A 16,551-nucleotide genomic window follows, 5' to 3' on the forward strand; every position below is an offset into this window, starting at 1 on the left:
AGAACCTGCCTCTGTCATTGGGTTCTTAGTGAACCCCAGGATACGGGGGCTTCCTGAAGCTGGCTGTAACAACTTTCAAGGATTCTCAGAAGGACAAACAAAATGAAAGATCTCACTTGGACAGCTGTTATTTTTATATTCCCAGTACATAAATGGCCACAGGACGCCACCTGTATCTGTGGCTGTGCTGTTTTTAGTAAGGGTACAGGCCAGATTGTGAGTTGCCCCACACACTTAATTCTCCTTAATTCTGTCTTAAGTCCTGGCAAAAACTTAGCTGACAAGATGTGGTGTGTTCCTCCACAGCCTCCATGCCACCTTAAATAGCAGTGGCTTGTTCCTTAGTTAACCTCATCAGATCTTCCCAAAGATCTTGGTGGCCGCCGTCACCAAGCATCAGGGACAGCTTACACAAGGAGAAGCGACACAATGAGGAGAAATTCAAACCTCCTCAAACACTTTCATAATTGGATGTAAAAGTAATTGAAATCGACTTTTTATCTTTGATGAAAATAGAAACAAGCCAGTGCATGCGACTGTGCATGTCTGTGTCTACAGGTCTGTGTCTACAGACCCCCAGTGACTTATGACCCTTTTTATCCACTAGGGGGCTCAAGCAAGCAGTTCCAAAGGTATTTGGTAATACTGAATGAAACTCATGATCTTCTGACGTAGTCTCTTGAGTGCGGGATTAAATGCTTGGCATTTCTCTACATTTCTTTTTTGTTCTGGCTTTTTGATAAGATCCAACTGGGTAGTCTGGGCTGGCCTGGAAGTCACCACAAATCTCAGGTACGCTTTGCAGTCATGAAATCCTCTTGCCTCTGCTTCCACTGTGCCAGGATTGCAGTGTAAGCACAAGTCACTGGCCTGGTTTTCCTGTTTCTTTACAGACTAGCATCTTTCACAAGTCTTAAAGATGCAGCTGGCATACAAAAGAGTGTGAAGCTGGGTCTCCTTAAAGCTCTTCCCTCTCAGGCCTCTTCCTGTGGCACTGGCAAATGGATGTGCCATCATCCGGCTGGGGAACAAGTTCCATTCCATCACGGATCGTGGGCTTGCTGGCCTGGCGCTCCGCATATTTCTGCAGTACTCTGTAATAGTAGCGGTAAAGCCTGGGTGGCTGGAGCAGGTCCCTAGCAGTTAACTGCCCTTCTTTCGCAATCTTCTTTGCTTCTTCATCATTTTCCTTGGCCCATTTCACTTTCTCTAGTAAGTCACTGAGGTTTCTTTGAATGGGAACGTAGTGTTTCCACGGCCTTAGTGCCACATAGAAGTGTTCGTAATATAGTGAGTCCTGCTTCAGGACCAGGCTGTCGCCCAGCATAAGATGGATACCTGTACGCAGCCACAATCCCATCCACGTTCACTTGGTACTTGTACTTAAAGAAATCAAAGAAACCCATCAACTTGGCTTTCTCAAGCTCTTTTTCTTTCTCTTGGAAAAAGAAATATTCTATAATTCCTGCATCAATCAGCTGTGGATTTTCTTTGGACAGAAGTACCAACTGCAGCCTCTCCTCCTGGCTATCTCTACCTCGGAAGAAAGCTTTCTCTGTTTTGTTGATCCAGGAAGGCCCTGTGTTTCCCTGAACAGACAGGAGATCATTTGTGACACCCCTCATTGCTTCTAGTGTGGAGTGGGTGACATCATACGTTGGAAGGATGAGTCTAAGGGACCACACCAGGAAATGATAGGTATAGGGCCGGGGGTGTCATTGACTTTTTGGTGCTCCAAGGGCCAATCTCCAAGGCTGATATAAAATTCTAAATCTGGGAGGGTGACCTTTCTTGCAAGTGAAAGCAAAATTTCATCAGAGAACATCTTGAAGTCTGTGTATTTCCCCAAAGATCTCCGGTAGACGTGGTTATTGAGAATTGTGTAATGAACAACAGCACCCCGCTCGTCCCCAAATCTTTTGGGGACCTCCTTCAACATCTGGAGATTAATGCTTTTAAAATATAGGGAGACTGAGCCACATGTTCACCACCATTGAGAATCTCTATCTTGAGTCCCTCATGGACAGTCTCGTGCATCCTGTATCTTACCAAAAATGTTCCATCATTTCTGTCCAAAGGTTTAGGGACATAAATACGGACCAGCTCTTTAGGTGAAAGGGATTTGACCACTACTTTGAACTGTGTTTGACCTGGTGGCGAGCTAGTGCGGTTCAGCCATCCGAGTCCACCGACTGCAGGTAGAAGTACGGGCAGGACAGCGGTAGCCTGCAACCCGGAGCCCCACACCAGGCTCTGCGGTGCGCTCACATGCACGTCCCGGCCTCCGCTGCCACCAGCAGGGCGAACCCAACGCGGTGCATGGTCACCGGCTCTCAGCTCCGCTGGTCCGTGTATGAAGCTTTTTAAATATTATTTTCTACTTGGACTATGAGCCAATGTTTCATCAGAAAAACATCTATTCAAGAAGTATTAACAACATACTGAAAAGTGTACTTTCTCAATACTTGCATCCATAAATGCATGATGACCACAAGTTAGTGTTTGTGCTGAGAGTGATTTGTACCTCTTACTCTTACTTGACTGCATAGGATTTTAAAATTAAAAAAAAAACATAATATATGTAAAATGTATGGAAATAGTGCCATGTGCTTTTTATTTACTAAAAGGAACTACTTTCCTTATTAAGAATTTCCATTCGATCTTATAGCTCAGAAAAATATATGAATGTAATGTAAATTTTCAAAAAATATATTTTTTAAAATGTGTTTGTTTTAGTTTGGGTCTTACTGCTGTGAACAGATGCTTATGACCAAGCCAACTCTCAGATAACATTTAATTGGGGCTGGCTTACTGGTTCAAAGGTTCAATCCATTATCTTCAAGGCAGGGGCATGGCAGCATCCAGGCAGGCATGGGGCTGGAGGAGCTGAGAGTCCTAACTCTTGTTCTGAAGGCAGCTAGGAGAAGTTTGGTTTCCAGGCAGCTAGGATGAAAGTCTTAAAGCCCACATCCACAGTGGCACACCTACTTGAACAAGAACACACCTACTCCAACAAGGCCACACATATTGCAACAAGGCCAAACTTCCAAATACTGCCATTCCCTGGGCCAAGCATATTCAAACCAAGACAGTGTTCTTTAAACTTAATAAATAGTCCTTGGATTATTATATAACAGTAATATAGAACTTAGATTTTCTCATTTAAATATAAGGAGTAACAAAAGAAAGAGCATTGAATTAACTGTCACTTGCTAGGGATTGTAATGCCAAAGGTGAACCCAAAGTAATAAACTGATATTTGAGCAGAAGCAGGATGCCGTTTCCTGATAGTTTTGCTGCCCAGGCCTTCACAGGTTACAGTGCTTGTCACTCAGCTGTGTGAATTTGATATTTACTTTACATACTAATTTCTCATCAGATATACAGTTTAGAAATACTTCTTCATTTCACAGCTTTCTCTTTTTAAATTTTTTTTTGGAACTAAGATACATTTACACAATTTCTCCCCATTTATTTCCTCCCTCCAGACCTTCTCAAGTCTCCACCTCTCCACTTTCCTGCCTCTTAGTCCATGACTTCCTTTCTATTAATAGAAAGGAGTTCATTTAGGCATTCATTGTATGTGTATGATTTCAGGGCTGACCAGTTGGTACTGGGTAACCAATTAAAGTATTATTTGTAGAGAAGATTGCTCAGTTTTTCAGCTGCCTGCACTTCTGTGTTTAGGGGTGGGGCCCTGAAAGATTCCCCCCTTCCATGTTAGAGTGTCTATCTGAGTCTTGCTTAGGTAGTCATATTGTTGAGGTTTTAAGTATTTGGAATGCAGTTAGGGACTATGTTGGTTTAGTAAAGTGGCAGTATGAGGTTCTCCTCTAAGATCCATGACATGTCTTGACCTAGAAAATTGGGTTTGTTTCCATCACCAGGAACGTTTACCTCCTGCAGAACTGGCCTTAAGTCTACTCAGAGAGCTGTTGGTTATCACCAAGACATGAGTATTTTACCTTTAGGAAAAGTTTGAAGTGCCGATTGCTTTTCCTTGCAGATCACAGGCATCACAGCTACGTAGGTGTACTGGTTTCTTCCTTCCCTTGGAGGGTTTGCACAGCATCTTCTAGAATGATGTCAGTTACTCCTAAGAAAGGAAGCTTTCACATCAGATCCAGCTCAGATTCTCCATGACACAGTTTGCTTCATTTTGTCCTTTTCTTTAGGTGATGAAAACCTATAGGACAGAATTATCTGTTTTTAGCTCCATTGACTGTGTTTTTTATTAAATAAATTTTAAAAATAATTTTCTGTTTCTTTTAAATAAATTAAAAGTAGTCTTTGTTTTGTGCATCTTTCCTGCGTCTATTGGATCATGGAGCCCGTACTGCTGTCAACCATTGCTAATCTAACACAGGGTGAGTCAATAATGGGTTTAGTTATTGTAAGATGACAGTCATCTTATAATAAAGAATGTGGATGGTGGCTTAACCCTAAAGACAGAGCTTCATTTCATTAATTAGGGGCAGCTTCTATTAGGGTTGCACAAACCAGTGCTTTACACGGCTGCCCCAGCCTGTCACCTCATTGGCATTTTCTGAATTTTAGAGAAGTCCTAATCTATTAGAAATGCTACTTTTGTATAAGTTGTATTTTTTCCTCAGTCTGTTTTGTTCAAAAATGATTTCTATTTTAGTCATACATAATAATTTTAAACATATTTAAATCTTATACCATAAGAAAAATTCAAATTGTTGTGTTTAACACTGTGCCTATATTTCATTCAAGCAAATGCAGGGCTATATTTTTACACTGAAATTTTTTTGCAGGCATGGAATTTGTCCTGTTGGGTATTGTGGAAATTTGACATTTTTCTTTTCTGTTTAGCTGATTGATGTAATGGCTTTCCAAATATTTACCAATTACAATATTGCTAGAATGTTCTCTTCTTGTACATCAAATGTTCTTTTATGTGCTTGTCAATCCTTTCCTGTACAATGTGTGGGAGGTGATAACTTACCCTTGGTCTTCACTGGAGCAGTTTCCTCCCCACACTTCAGCACCTCAGTACTGAAAAGGGCAATAAGGAGGTGTTGCTTTCTTCCCAGTGGGGAAGTAAGAAAACCCATTGGTAAACAACTGTCTGCTGTTTCCCTCCTGCTGACCAGGTGACCAGGTGGGTGACGTGGTAACTAAGGTTGTCCTCCCTTTGCTGTTCATGTGTTTTCAATGGTTTTAGGTGATTACCATTCTACAGTCCAACATCCACCAGAGGAAATGTTTCAGTGGAACTGAGGGGCTTTTCTTCCTGGAGTCTGTGATTTCTTTGTATCCGAGAAAGCAGAATGATTCTCTACTAGTCTAGAATTTTCAGAGAAGGACAAGATGTTAGATAAATTTATATTTATAATGTCATTAATCCAGCACATAGTTTAGGGGCAAATTTTGGTTCCTTCAATTTTCTATTACAATAATATTTTATTCTGGGCCTTTGAAATTAATTTTTAAAATAACTAAGAAAGGGTAACTTCTACCATGTGAGGAAACTGCAAATTCTCCCTGACTGGTGAGTATGTGTGTGTGTGTGTGTGTGTGTTTGACGGGGGGAGGGAAGAGAGAGAGAGAGAGAGAGAGAGAGAGAGAGAGAGAGAGAGAGAGAATAATATAAATTCCCCCACCTCTGAGTGTGTGTATGCATGTGAGTGTATGTGGTGTGTGTGAATGTGTGTGTGTCTGTGTGTGCGTTTCTATATTGTCTGTGTATAGTTTATGTGGGTGTGCAAATACTTGTATAGGCATGGAGGCCAGAGAACACCAGATGTCATGCTCTACCTCACTCTACCTTATTAACTGAACCAAGAGCCTGGCTTTTCAGTTAGGCTGGCTGGATACCAATCCCACCATTCTATTGCTCCACCACCTAAAATGTTTGGTTACAGACATACTTGCTCATGTCTTGTTTTTCATATGGGTGCCAAGACCCAAAAATTCTTGCAATATTGCAATTGGTAAGTATTTGGAAAGCAATAGGTGATGACCGATATATTTTGTAATGCGTTGGCATAATGTGGCAGGAGGGAGTGCCTTAGCTCTGCCCCTCCATGACAGGGCTAGTATAAAGTTTATTTGGGATAGCAGAGAAAGAAAGGAAACAGAGAAGAGAAGAACAGAAAGAGAGAGGAGAAAGAGGTCAGCCAGAATCTGCTTCGCTGTTGCTAGGCAACTTTTGGTCTGGGCCTAGAAGAAATGCTAACAATTGCATCAATCAGCTAAGCAGGGAAAAAAAAATGTCAAAATTGTCTATCATGTGCTCTTATCCACTGAGTCTTCGTCTCATCCTGAGACTTGCAAATTCTTATTTGACAGAGATGAGATGGGCTTGTGAGCTTTTTAGTAGTGGTGACATTTTAAACCCAGTTAGAGAATCTTCGAAGGGGTTCTGAGGGATCTTCTTATGAAGCATTTAATATACGGACTTTGGTGTTAGACACATGATCTCCTGCCTCTCATATCACCAGTCATGGGATACCAGTCATCTGCACTGCCTCATTCACTGGAGTCTCCTCACATGGATTTAGAATGATAAATTACTAGCAAAAGGTATAAATTCATTATGCACTGTCATTCATATTAGAGAAGGAATTAGAGTGATACTGTGGAGACACTAGAAGAAAAGACAGATTAGACAGGGCATGTTTTTCTGATGAATAGAAAATTATTATAGTATACTTAGTTGTATACAATGTTGCTTTTATTGCCAGAGGAATCATGGAATCCATTGCTGTTTTTCAGAATTACTATATTTTAAACTTAGATTCTGTTATTATTCAACTCATTCTTTCAACAAATGGTTTAAATAATTATTTACCAAGTTAATCACTTAGAAATGAAACCAACAGTGTTGTGACAAGGGTACTTCATTCCTCAGAAAAGATTCTGGCCCCTACCTCAGGGGAATTAGCATTGATTTATTATCTTTTAATGGTTTAACTGGTGCAGAACTTAAGCATGCTTTGAGATTTAGTATTTAAGGAGCATGATGGAAGGATCATTATTTGAAAAAGACATAGTCAAATTCCCTTCCTAAATTGAAGACTTGGTTTCTCCTTTCTTGAGGTAACTTTGATAAGGTAATCAATATCCGATAAGCACACTTTTGGGACAAATCCAATTTCCTCTGACCTTGTCTGTGAGTGGTCATTTATGAATATAGAATACAAAAACTAAATCCAATGTCTAAAATTGTGCTAAATATTTATTATGACTATATATTCCTTATAACAAACAGTGTATCCATTGATCTTGCTTCCCTCACACAATAAATTGAATGTATAAAATAAAAAATAGATTCTATTCTATAAAAGTGGTGGCCTGAAAATTTTCATGTAAAAACCAGTGATTTTTGGCAGCTTAACTCCATCTAACTAAATGTTAAGTGCAGGTCAGAACAGTATCAAGTACGCTGTTTTGGTTCTTGTTTGTCTTCCCACCTCCACTGCTCTGAACTTGAAGTAATCTCTGGTTTAATACACATTAGGAGGAATTTATTGGAAAGCTGGTAATCCACAATGCATCTATGTGCTACATCAAGCCTTATCTGCAAACATGCATTACTGGAGTATGTACATCATGAAGTCTATGCAAAAGTTGACATAAAACTAAGAGATGGGGTCCACCTGCAAACAAGCAATATACACCTTCCTGTTGTCTTGGATGCTTTCTAAAACTAAGCTGTACGCTATACAAAGCTGCAAAACTGCTAGAAATGAGTGAATCACAGAATTAACTGGAAGCACTTTGTAGTGTGTATAACTCTCTTCAGGAATGTTAAAACAAAGCAATGGCCAGTGCGATGCCTCAGCAGGTAGGTGTGTTGGCCTCCAAACCTGACAACCTGGTAGAAGGAGAAAACAGACTCCCTAAAAGTTGTTCTGTGACCTGTGACACGTGCACTGTAGCATGTGCACCCCTGTATACATACACTAGTAAGCAAATACTAATCGGACAAGTAAAAGTTAAAGCAAGCCTTGTGCAATCCCGTCAGTGCCAACCCTGGTGAAAGAACACCCCTGCCGTGAGAACACGGTCACTGACCACATGTAGTCTCCCAGGTCCTCTTTCCACTGGCTGTCTCTCTGCCTCCTGCCTGTCAATACACCCTCCTCAGTCTTCTTTTTACTGTGTTGCTCTGTAGTTTTTCTCTTACTTTCCTCCTTCAACCTTTTAAATATTTCATTACAATTAGATCATTTTCACTTTCCCAGAACTGAAAATCACCAAGTTATTACCCAACTGCATCACCAGCTCTTTCTCCCTAGTGAGAAAGGTCAAGATCTGTCTCACCCTGTTCTATTGTGACCCTGCTTTCTCTGCCCTGAGTGGCTGTATGCTCACTCTGGCTGCAGGGTGGAAAGAAACTTGTGCCCCATTTGATGCATTATTTTCTCGAGTGCATATATTTTATATATGACTTTTCTTTCCAAAAGCAGGCCTGAGTGTTTTTCTCCCTTCACCTACTGGAGGGCTTTGTTTTGTACGATGAGAGTAAAAAAAAATGACAAGAAGTCAAGTATCAAGCTTGGGAAATGAGCTTAGTCTGCTTCCCTACATTTCATTACACAGGAACACTCCCACAGAATCTTAGAGATGAAGATAAGTTACTATCACTCAGTTATAAATGCAACAACCACCTTTCTTGTGAGAAGAGTGGCATTTGGGCGTCCGCCTTTGTGGCAGTCAGAAGCTGTGGGCTTATATAATAGAATCATACTCATGTATTTCAATGTGTAAATAAAATGCAGTGGAGGGAGGTTTCCTGACTCACTACAGAAGGAGTAACAAGAGTCTGTCTAACACAAGTCTTATCAGAAAGATTGACCAGCTAATTAGGAAATTTTCATGTATTGCAACTGCCTAATAATCTGGATAGTGACATTTTCCTATCATATGAAACAGGTGCTTACTGATCCCACTTAGGTGATAACAGGAGAGCCTCATTTGTCAGAGTGAGAATTTCAGGAAACAAACCAAAGGGCTTTAACTTTCTTAAAAATACATCTCTAATAATTATATGGCTCGTGACACCTTTTATATTACACCCACTTCTCTAGATATCAAAGAGTTTTTTCGGGAAACAAGTGAAACTCCATTAATTAGGCTTTTAGCATCTGTGGATTCAATTCTGTGAGTGAAGTGAAAATACATTTTTTCCCTGACATTTAACAAAGGCCTATGGCTTGCTTTCCATTAGAGTTAAAATATCGAACTGCATAAAACATCATTTAGTGATTATTGAGAAAACAATTATATAGTTGACTGCATTAATTACATCTGAAAAATTCTATCCTGGATTGATGCATCTGTGTTTAGTTATTAAAAAAAAATACTGAATAGAAGTACCTTGCAGGATAATACAATGCTGGTCACAGAATACCAGATTATTAAGTTAAAAAATCCTCTCAACTTTCATCAGAAAGGCTTGTTTTTGAATTGGTTAGTGGATAAATGAAACTCACAGCTGGTCAAACTTCTGCCCAGTTGTGATATAACACGGAATACTTGGCTGTGGATGAGTCAAACCCCATATATGTCAGTACCAGGAATGGATAATTCCCTGCCAGTTACTGGTCAGGGAGGCATCAGAGGCAAGGAAAACAACACAGGTATTCCCATTGCTTTGATTGCCTACCAAAATAAGAGTCTAAAAACTGATTGCTGAAAATAGCTGCTCACTTTGAATGAAGAAGATAGAGGCACGAACTATGAACTGACCAAGTAACTTTTCCTCCTGTCTAGCTTTCATAGTGACTGGGAGAATCAGAAAAAGGTTTGATAGAACAGGACTTATGAGAAGAGAGAGAAAAAGAAAGCTATTTAAGAGAGGAGGGCAGAGAGAGAAAAACAAAGGAACCAAGTTTACCTGGAGAGTTTTACAGAGACAAGCTGAAGAAAGAACAATCTAGACACAGGTGAAGACAGAATGAGCCAGAGAATGAGAAGAAGCCAAAAGATTAGAACAGATTGTTAGAATTAGTTTGAAGTCAAGCAGAGCAATTCATAAGCCAAGAGAAGCCAGACTGAATCAGTCAGCATGGAGAGGAGATTTGAGTCAGAACAGCTGAGTTGACCAGCCAGCAGGAGTTCAGAAAGAACTAGAAAGAGTGAGCTTATTGAGCGGTAAGTATCAGAAGCTGAAAATATTCCAGGCCTAGATAAGGTTGTGTGGAGACTAGAAGCTTCCAAGACTAGGCCTAAGTTAGCAGACAGAGGCAGTAAGTCTCTGAGATGACAATTAAATCAGGCAAAGAAAAGTTTCATTTACAAGCAATTTAGAGAACCCTGACTCTACTTCCAGGGTCTTATGAAAGAGACAGACAGGCAGCTTCTGGGAGCTCATGTCAGCATTCACTGAGCTGCATGGTTCCGGAGTTCTCTGTCAGCTCTGAGAGTAAAAAAAGCAGTGTTTATTGTATGGAGAGACCTCGAAGAGAAAAGCACGCAGCCCTGTTCTTTCTAGGGAACCCTTGGGAAGTTGTAAGTTTTGGCGTCTAGAGTGTGTGCTTCCTGGGTTTAAATTTACTATGAATTTTGAATTTTGAAAATTTAGATAATCTCTAGGAAGGGTCGCTTAGAAGCTTTGACTACAGTGTTCAGTCCAGCCTCACCTGGCTGCACTAGTTAACTTCTCTGTGTAGAAGTTAGGTGTTCTTCCCCCAGCTCCATGCTCCCAGAAATAAGACTCAGACTTAAAACATATTTACAAAACTTTTTGGTCCTATAGCTAGGCTCTTCTCTGACTAGATCATAATTGTAAAATAACTCATTTATTCTAATCTATATTCTGCCACATGGCTGGTTCCCTGCGCTCAGGTACCTCTAGTCACATCTTCTCTGGCAAATATCTTGCCTGGTACTATCCCAGAAGCCTTTCTGTTTCCCAGATGTTTCCACTCCTACTTCCTGCCTAAGCTATTGGCCATCAGATTTATTATTGACGGTGTCACATCTGTACAGACAAAAGATATTTCTAAAATTCCCCCTTTTTAGATCAATAAAAGGCTCTTTTTCTTTCAATATAAACTGAGTACAACAATAACAACTATGGGGCAATTGTAAAAAGTATTAGGAAAGATTTAATGTCCAATCCATAGTATTTGACAACTTTATAAAACAGTCTATTATCTACCCTATCTTGGTGTGTTTAAAGTTTTGTACTTAACTCAATTTCTATCCTAACTTGCATTACCAACCTAAAAATGTCTTAGACCTAAAAACATCAGCTTTATTATTGACCGGTACCACATCCATATAGATAGTCTTTCTACATCTCTGAGTATTGAATAGCACCTGGATGGCAGAATGATAGTATTTCTCCAGTAGTGTGTTGTGAGAAATAAATGACATAATGTACCTGCAATAATACCTTCAGCAGCTCCTGGGCACAGTGAAATCTACAAACATTTCCACATGTTATGAGGAACGTTTCTGTACCAAACAAACCATTTATATACATTTTCCATACAAATTGTGTCACATGCAATATCTTAGCATGCTTATTTTACTGATATCCATAAATAAGTTTATGAATCATAAAGTACAGTAGAAGCAATTCATTGATTTCCGAACTCACTGAAAACAAATAAAATACACGAGCATCTTGAAGAGAGTGTTGCATCACCATTAAATATCACCCAAAGGTAGATAAGAGCTGGTTTGTAATTCTAAGAGAAATATTAGCTCTATAGCAGTAACACGCATTATAACATATTTTTAAATTTTATTTAATTTTATTGAAAATGTTTTTATTTACATTTCAAATGATATCCCCTTTCCCAGTTTCCCCACCCTCCTGGGTACCCCTTTTCCCATCCCCTCTCCCCCTGCTTCTATGAGGGTGTTCCCCCACCCATCCACCCTCTCCTGCCTTTTCCACCCTCGAATTTCCCTACACTGGGGCATCCAGTCTTCATAAGACCAAGGGCCTTTTCTCCTATGAATGACTGCCAAGGCCATCCTCTGTTACATATGTGGCTGGAGCCATGGGTCCCTCCATGTATACTCCTTGGTTGGTAGTTCAGTCCCTGGGAGCTTTGGGGGGTCTGGTTGTTTGATATTATTGTTCTTCCTATGGGGTTAAAATGTATTTTATGAGCATGTTTTGCCCGATGTACACATGTACATTGCTTATGTGCCTGGTGCCAACAGACATTCAATGAAGGTATCAGATCTCTGGAACTGAAGTTGCAGATGTTTGTAAGCTACTATGTAGGTGCTAGAAACGAAACACAGGTACTGGAGCCATCTCTCCAGCCCTGAACAAACGTCTTCTTATGAAAGATTCATAAGAACAAAAGGCTGGAAGGTTCAACCCACTATTCCCTCTAATCATTACATTGAAATGAATTAGTTACCATTATTCCTAATAGACGTATCAAGAATGTTCTAATTTATAAGACTGTATCCTTGTGAGAGGAATCATATTAAAACACCAGACTTTTTTAGAAAACAAGATTCTGCCTTTAGGTAGTAAGTATGGACCTCAAAGTTCCGTTATAAGAATTCAGAGTATGTGAGTAAAGGGAAGCAATTTTGTTTTGCATATATTTTATAGAGAAAATCTCCTGTGTACTGTATGGATGGAACATTTTTCAATTAAAGCTCATTGGCCTATAGCTGACACAGGAACTAGAAGGTGGGACAACTGACAGGCAGAAGGGCTTCTGGGATAGAACCAGGTGCTCCAGGTTGGGCCCTTGGGAAGAGGGAGGAGGACATACATGGAACATGAGCAGAGATAACCCACCATGTGGCAGGACTTAGATTAGAATAATGGGAATGATTAACTTAAGAGCTAGTCAGGGAACAGCCAAAGCTTATGTCCAATGTCTTTATTAATATATCTTGAGTTTCAGAGTTGTTATTCTGAGGAATTTGGAGCCCAAAAGAAAACAGCCCATTTCCTGTTTTTTATTGTTTGTTTGTTTATTTGTTTTTTGTTTTTCCAAAGTACAAAAGACAATGAGACCTTATGCATGAGGACCAAACAGACTGAACCAAACTATAAGTGCAAAGGCAATCCAAATGATTCGGTCATGCAGGCTTCTCTGTTCTTTACATTGGTTTTGATTATGGTATTTGTGGTTCTGAGATTTGAACTCAGGGCATCACTAGGGGCTACTGAAATATTTTTTTAGAACCAGACATGGTTATGCTAGCAGCTGCCCAGCTGTTTAAAACTGATGCTCTGTCCTGCCAACAGCAAGCCTGCAAAGTAAAACATGTCTGGCTCAGGACAGAGTTTGAGGTAAAGTGTGTGTTTTTGAACATGAAAAGTTTTATTTGGATTTCAAATGTTTCAGTATTAGGCCCCATCAAGATCCAGAACTACCCCTAATGTAGCTTTTTATATCTTTGCCAACTCTTGGTAGTTTACTTTCTTCTTATTAATAATAATGAGATTGACTGGCAAAATCTGTGACTGTGTTTCGTTGCAGATATAATGTGTATTTCCTAATGACTCATGTTTTTATTATTTTACTGTTATTCTCATAGCTGTAGCAAAGTGTCTTCTTAGGTCTTTCTTTCTTTTTTTTTTTTTTATCAACTTTAAACTTCCTTTTACACTACTGAACTGCCATGCTACTTTGGTTTGACAGCTATGAGTTCTTTACCAGATAAGTAATTTAGAAATATTTTTTTTTCCCAGTTTAAGTCCAACTAATCAGTGCTCTTCATGGATCATTCTTTGTACCATCTCTGAGGAACCCTTGCCAATCCTGAGATCAGCTGGTGTCCTAGATCCTCTCCAAGCTCCTGGTTTTGGCCAGTGAAGTCTTTGCACTCGTTAGCTGTCTATCTGCATTTGCATATTTTCTCTTCTACTGTTCTTTACTCATGAAACTTCATCAGAATTTTACAGCTTACAAAGCAAACAGCTACTCCTCCAACTTTGAAGAGAATGAGAACCACTCAATTATCCTGTCTTTTGTTTTTAATTCTTTGTGAGAAATTTCCTCAATTGTACCTTCGTAGTATACCTGTACATTCACAATTTCTATACTTCATTTTTGACTCACTTGCAACACTAATACTGTTGTGTTCTTATTTTCTGGTTTATACAAAAATCCACATGAATCTATCAGGCCTACTGCTCATTTATTTTCTTTAGTAATCAAGTAATTTAAGATTATCTGCTAGCCGGGCAGTGGTGGCGCACGCCTTTAATCCCAGCACTTGGGAGGCAGAGGCAGGCGGATTTCTGAGTTCGAGGCCAGCCTGGTCTACAGAGTGAGTTCCAGGACAGCCAGGACTACACAGAGAAACCCTGTCTCGAAAAAAAAACAAAAAAAAAAAAAAAAAAAAAAAGATTATCTGCACATGTGTATGGAAATGAATTAGAAAAATTAATTACTCCAAATATGAGACTTCATTGTAGAAGATGCAAAGAAAGAGAAGACCTCTCCCCAGCTGTCTATTACCTTGATGTGGTCGTGGGAGTAATACACACCACTGTTAAAACATAACCTTAGCCTCAGGTACCAATAGGTGTAGACAGCACCTACTTTAGTGTTGAGGATCCAGGATACAGTTTCTTGTAAGTGCTCAACTCTGTCATCATGTTTCGATATAATCTAGAGATAGTAGATTATAGAAGAAGGGGTAATTCAGGTTGACATCTGACTTCTGCCTGCTTTCTAGGGCAGGACTACAGGATCTGAAGAAATATAGCTGATAACTTATGATATCCTATAATCAATAAGATGCTTGAAAAGATTAGCTCTGCAACCTTGTTCAAAATATAGTGCAGGAACAGTTAATAAAAAAGAGGCTATGAATGTGAAAGAGAACAAGGGTAGTGTATGGGAGTTTGAAGGGAGGAAAGAGAGGGGAGAAATGATGTAATTATATTATAATCCCAAAAATAAAAAGAAAAAAAGATAGTGCTGTAATTCCTGTTCTGTAATAAGTCCTAGAACTGAATAGGAATTGGAGGAAAGATAGTTATTCCAGTAGAAACTTTTCTGATTTATCATTTATTTACTCAGCTTAGTGTGAACTAGGCTAGCCTGGCATAAGCAAGGCTAATGTTCCTTTGTGTTTGGACTGATGGCTATGAAGCAGAAGAGAATGAGCCAGCACAAGAAGGGTTGGGGCTGGGGTTGGGGTTAGGATTAGTTGTTGAATTAATTGTTGAATGAGGTTGGGGTTGGGGTTAGAGTTAGTGTTAAGGTTAGGATTTGGGTGAGGGTTGGGTTAGTTGAGCTGTTGTAGGGTTAGTTGAGCTGTTGTAGAGATGCACAGTCTGGAGACACTAATAGTGAATGTTTATAACTATAACTAAAACTACTCAATTTCTTTCTCCTTCTAACCTTTCCCATGTCTGTTTCCTTTAACTCCCCCCATACTCCTCTCAAATTCATGATCTCTTTTTCTTCAGTTATTATTGTTGAACACACACACACACACACACACACACACACACACACACACACACCTTGATGAGTTTCTTTAGCATGATTTCTATGTGTATGATTTCAGGACCGGCCACTTCCTATTTGATAACCAACTGGGGGCTCATCCCTGGAGAAGACTAACTCTCCCTATCTCAGCAGTTGTTAAGTATCTATAGTTCTTTGTACGATGTGGACCCTTGGAGAGTTCCCTCTTCCAAGTATATCCATTAGCGTTGAATGATGTTTAAGGTCCATGAGATTAGTAGTCATATCACTAAGCACATGCCAGATGTTAGTATCAGAGATTTGTAACCAATTCTGAATAATTTATAAACATTTTTCTTTTATTTTTTTTCTTGAGTAACTAGGAATGGGGCTTAGTATTAGAGTGTTTTTTTTTTGTTTTTTTTTTTAATCTTACATAGGGCTAAGTGCAAATCCAAACACAGATAAAAAGTTATATATTTAAAATCTATATAAAGTTGATACTGAATATGAACATTTGTATAGGTAAAATTGTATTTTTAAATACCATTGGTACTGACATTTTGATTTGTTTTATTTTTTAAAATATTTTATTTTTAATTACGTGTGTATCTGTGCATGCATTCGTGTGTAGATATTTGTACATGAGTGCAGGTACCTGCAGAGACCAGAAGAGGGCACAAGATGCTCCTGAGGTGGAGTGATAGGCTGTTGTAACAGACATGGAGTCACAGGCATGATGTGGATGCTGGGAACCAACCTCAGCTATTCTACGGAAGCAGCATGCTCTCAGCTACCAAGTCTTTTCAGCTTTTGACCTGTTTATGAATTAGAACACCCCAGTAAAAAAAAAAAAGGCAGTAAATTTCCAATTGGAACTTTTTCTACTATCTAAATCTGTGGTTCTCAACCTGTGGGATGATATCCTGCATATCAGATATTTACAGTACAGTTTACAACAGTGACTAAATTACAATTATGAAGTAGCAGAGGACATAATTTTGTGGTTGGAGGTCAGCACAACATGAGGAACATTATTAAAAGGTTGCAGCATCAGGAAGGTTGAGAACCACTGATTGAAATCTTTTTCTTGTCAGTCTCACATTCTCGTGCTCTTTCTGTGAGATATGCCTACATTTTTGCATCATCAGTGTTGACTTTTTTC

At 39.4% G+C, this 16,551-nt stretch overlaps 1 pseudogene; it reads right to left on the bottom strand.

The window, feature by feature from the left end:
* Positions 1-953: 953 nt before the first annotated feature.
* LOC117723705 (protein O-glucosyltransferase 3 pseudogene) lies at positions 954-5,078 on the bottom strand (annotated as a pseudogene).
* Between the last annotated feature and the right edge of the window lie 11,473 nt (positions 5,079-16,551).

The sequence above is a fragment of the Arvicanthis niloticus genome, chromosome 19 (assembly GCF_011762505.2).
Source record: "Arvicanthis niloticus isolate mArvNil1 chromosome 19, mArvNil1.pat.X, whole genome shotgun sequence".
Classification (NCBI taxonomy): Eukaryota; Metazoa; Chordata; class Mammalia; order Rodentia; family Muridae; genus Arvicanthis; species Arvicanthis niloticus.